This window comes from Anabrus simplex, chromosome 5 (genome assembly GCF_040414725.1).
Source record: "Anabrus simplex isolate iqAnaSimp1 chromosome 5, ASM4041472v1, whole genome shotgun sequence".
In the NCBI taxonomy this organism is placed as follows: Eukaryota; Metazoa; Arthropoda; class Insecta; order Orthoptera; family Tettigoniidae; genus Anabrus; species Anabrus simplex.
Genome location: NC_090269.1, coordinates 454606826 through 454612000, shown reverse-complemented (window position 1 = coordinate 454612000; position 5175 = coordinate 454606826).

Below are 5175 nucleotides of genomic sequence, written 5' to 3'. Positions count from 1 at the left end.
TGGCATACAGTGTTGGAAGTCACACTGCTCCAAGGGGGTAATCCCACAGAGTGGCATACAGTGTTGAAAGTCACACTGCCCCAAGGGGGTAATCCCACAGAGTGGCATACACTGTTGGAAGTCACTGCCCTCAGGGGATAATCCCACAGAGTGGCATACAGTGTTGGAAGTCACTGCCCTCAGGGGATAATCCCACAGAGTGGCATACAGTGTTGGAAGTCACTGCCCTCAGGGGGTAATCCCACAGAGTGGCATACAGTGTTGGAAGTCACACTGCCCCAGGGGATAATCCCACAGAGTGGCATACAGTGTTGAAAGTCACACTGCCCCAGGGGGGTAATCCCACAGAGTGGCATACAGTGTTGAAAGTCACACTGCCCCAAGGGGGTAATCCCACAGAGTGGCATACAGTGTTGAAAGTTACACTGCCCCAGGGGATAATCCCACAGAGTGGCATACAGTGTTGAAAGTCACACTGCCCCAGGGGGGTAATCCCACAGAGTGGCATACAGTGTTGAAAGTCACACTGCCCCAGGGGGGTAATCCCACAGAGTGGCATACAGTGTTGGAAGTCACTGCCCCAAGGGGGTAATCCCACAGAGTGGCATACACTGTTGGAAGTCACTGCCCTCAGGGGATAATCCCACAGAGTGGCATACAGTGTTGGAAGTCACACTGCCCCAGGGGATAATCCCACAGAGTGGCATACAGTGTTGAAAGTCACACTGCCCTAGGGGGGTAATCCCACAGAGTGGCATACAGTGTTGAAAGTCACACTGCCCCAAGGGGGTAATCCCACAGAGTGGCATACAGTGTTGGAAGTCACACTGCCCCAAGGGGGTAATCCCACAGAGTGGCATACAGTGTTGGAAGTCACACTGCCCCAGGGGATAATCCCACAGAGTGGCATACAGTGTTGGAAGTCACTGCCCTAAGGGGGTAATCCCACAGAGTGACATACAGTGTTGGAAGTCACACTGCCCCAAGGGGGTAATCCCACAGAGTGGCATACAGTGTTGAAAGTCACACTGCCCCAAGGGGGTAATCCCACAGAGTGGCATACAGTGTTGGAAGTCACACTGCCCCAAGGGGGTAATCCCACAGAGTGGCATACAGTGTTGGAAGTCACACTGCCCCAGGGGATAATCCCACAGAGTGGCATACAGTGTTGAAAGTCACACTGCCCCAGGGGGGTAATCCCACAGAGTGGCATACAGTGTTGAAAGTCACACTGCCCCAAGGGGGTAATCCCACAGACTGGCATACAGTGTTGAAAGTCACACTGCCCCTGGGGATAATCCCATAGAGTGGCATACAGTGTTGAAAGTCACACTGCCCCAGGGGGGTAATCCCACAGAGTGGCATACAGTGTTGAAAGTCACACTGCCCTAAGGGGGTAATCCCACAGAGTGGCATACAGTGTTGGAAGTCACTGCCCCAAGGGGGTAATCCCACAGAGTGGCATACACTGTTGGAAGTCACTGCCCTCAGGGGATAATCCCACAGAGTGGCATACAGTGTTGGAAGTCACACTGCCCCAGGGGATAATCCCACAGAGTGGCATAGGTTGAAAGTCACACTGCCCCAGGGGGGTAATCCCACAGAGTGGCATACAGTGTTGAAAGTCACACTGCCCCAAGGGGGTAATCCCACAGAGTGGCATACAGTGTTGGAAGTCACACTGCCCCAAGGGGGTAATCCCACAGAGTGGCATACAGTGTTGGAAGTCACACTGCCCCAGGGGATAATCCCACAGAGTGGCATACAGTGTTGGAAGTCACTGCCCTAAGGGGGTAATCCCACAGAGTGACATACAGTGTTGGAAGTCACACTGCCCCAAGGGGGTAATCCCACAGAGTGGCATACAGTGTTGAAAGTCACACTGCCCCAGGGGGTAATCCAAGAGAGCGGCGTACATTCTTCAGGGTGTCCACCCGTGCGGAAAACCTGGGAAACAGGGAAATGTCAGGGAATTTGATAAATAATGGGAAAACCTTGAAATGTCAGGGAATTCAGGAAGAAAATCTGGAAATTCGTTCTTCTGTCAGATACAATTGACATACCGTATTTATCCGTGTAATAGAAACACATTTTTGAGTTTTTATAACATTAATCTAGGGCATGTCTATTATGCAGGAATAAATTGTAATGAAAAGTTACTAAAGTGTGATCTCAAATGTGAAGTAACCAATAATATCAATAGCTATATGATTGATTGATTGATTGATTGATTGATTGATTGATTGATTGATTGAATTTTCAATGTTTTGATCTGCTTACTATTGAATATTCTGTGTTGTTGGGGAATGGTGAGCTTGATGAATTAGGCCTATATTGCGTTCTCAGTTTTTCTAATCACTTAAATGCATGGCTTCCACAACAAAATATGCGTATAGACAAAATTCCACAAAACAACGGATGACTGTATTTGTTTACTATTTAATGACATGTAAATTTTCAGCATATTGCATAATATGTAAAACATTATTTTCTTTTAGTAACATGGGGAAGCAGGCGTTAAAAAGTCACATGGGAGGAAAGAAGCATGCCAGTAGTTTCAAGTTCAGACAGTTCTCGTCATCCCTTTCAAGTTATTTTAAAAAGGAACATTCGAATAGTGAAGTAACAAAAGCCTTAAACTCAGTAGATGATACCTAGCTGCGCACAAGTTTCCCTCTGCCTGCCACAGCTATCACATATGACTCCACTTCCTCTTCCTCTTCCATTGAAGAAGGTTCACCAGAGATGAGATGTCTACAGAATTATCTTTCAAGAGAGCAAGTAACCAAAGCTGAGATTATATGGTGCACGCATACTGTCATCCAACACCTTTTTCTACGTGCCGGTGAAGCTAGTGTACGTTTGTTTCCAGTAATGTTTCCAGACCCTGGAACAACTTTGAAAGTTCAACTGCACAGAACAAAAGTTGCTTATACAATCACTTATGCTTTAGCTCTCTATTTCCATAAACAAGTGCTTGAGGTGAGATGGGTAGTAAGTGCACACATTTCACCGTTGGGTTTGACGAGTCACTGAATAAAGTTTCTCTGATGGGCCAAATGGATCCTGTAGTTCATTGTTTCAATCTTGATACTAATGAAGTATGCACTTCTGATTTTGATTCCATGTTTCTTCGTCATTCTACCACCTCAGATTTGTTAAATGGTTTTTTGCAAGCACGGCAAGGACTCGTATCTTAAAAAAAATTACACATTTCAGTGGATGGTCCAAATGTTAATAAAAAGTTCCTTCAGGATTTTGGTAATTTATTAAATGATGATCTAGATGCTCCTATTTTGCTGAACATTGGTCCATAACCCGTTAGAGGAGAGATCCTCACTTGGACTATGTGCAAGTAGGGTAGCATCCTGCTTCATGAATCAACCGAGCTCAGAACATTTTAAGCAAGCCTCGGACCTATGGGAGTAACAGAGTCCCACTCCCATTTGACAGGCGAGGGACTCCTTGGAAACAACTTGGCGAACGAAATGGAATTCGATGGGGAGCTATCAATATTAATGGGGCTTGTGGAAGAAAGAAAGTAGAACTGGCTGAGTCAGCAAAGAGGATGCATCTGGATGTGCTAGGAGTAAGTGATATTCGGGTAAGGGGAGATAACGAGGAAGAGATAGGAGATTATAAAGTGTACTTGACGGGTGTTAGAAAGGGAAGGGCAGAGTCTGGGGTAGGGCTCCTTATCAGGAATACCATTGCACGGAACATAGTTTCTGTTAGGCACGTAAATGAGCGAATGAGTTGGAGGAATTAGGACTAGAATTGTGTCCGTGTATTCACCATGTGAGGGTGCAAATGAGGAAGAAGTTGACAAGTTTTATGAAGCATTGAGTGACATCGTGGTCAGGGTGAACAGCAAAGATAGAATAGTGCTAATGGGCGATTTCAATGCGAGAGTTGGGAATAGAATTGAAGGATACGAAAGGGTGATTGCTAAATGTGGGGAAGATATGGAAGCTAATGGGAATGGGAAGTGTTTGTTGGACTTCTGTGCTAGTATGGGTTTAGCTGTTACAAATACATTCTTCAAGCATAAGGCTATTCACCGCTACACATGGGAGGCTAGGGGTACCAGATCCATAATAGACTATATCTTAACAGACTTCAAATTCAGGAAATCTGTTAGGAATGTACGAGTTTTCCGGGGATTTTTCGATGATACAGACCACTATCTGATCTGTAGTGAACTAAGTGTCTGTAGGCCTAAGGTAGATAAAGTGAAATCTGTCTGCAAACGAATAAGGGTAGAAAATCTCCAGGACGAGGAAATTAGACGGGAGTACATGGATATGATTAGTGAGAAGTTTCGAACAGTAGACAGTAAGCAGGTTCAGGATATAGAAAGTGAATGGGTGGCATACAGAGATGCTGTAGTAGAAACAGCAAGGGAATGCTTAGGAACAACTGTGTGTAAAGATGGGAAAAGGTGAACATCTTGGTGGAATGATGAAGTGAGGGCAGCTTGTAAACGTAAAAAGAAGGCTTATCAGAAATGGCTCCAAACAAGGGCCAAGGCAGACAGGGAGTTGTATGTAGAAGAAAGAAACAGAGCGAAACAAATAGTTGTTGAATCCAAAAAGAAGTCATGGGAAGATTTTGGTAACAACCTGGAAAGGCTAGGTCAAGCAGAGAGAAACCTTTCTGGACAGTAATAAAGAATATTAGGAAGGGAGGGAAAAAGGAAATGAACAGTGTTTTGAGTAATTCAGGTGAACTCATAATAGATCCCAGGGAATCACTGGAGAGGTGGAGGGAATATTTTGAACATCTTCTCAATGTAAAAGGAAATCATCCTGGTGGTATTGTGAACAGCCAAGCTCATGGGGACGAGGAAAGTGATGTTGGTGAAATTATGCTTGAGGAAGTGGAAAGGATGGTAAATAAACTCCATTGTCATAAGGCAGCAGGAATAGATGAAATTAGACCTGAAATGGTGAAGTATATTGAGAAGGCAGGGATGAAATGGCTTCATAGAGTAGTAAAATTAGCGTGGAGTGTTGGTAAGGTACCTTCAGATTGGGCAAAAGCTGTGATTGCCCCTATCTATAAGCAAGGGAACAGGAAGGATTGCAACAACTATCGAGGTATCTCACTGATTAGTATACCAGGCGAAGTATTCACTGGCATCTTGGAGGGTGTGATCAGTCGTTGAAAGGAAGT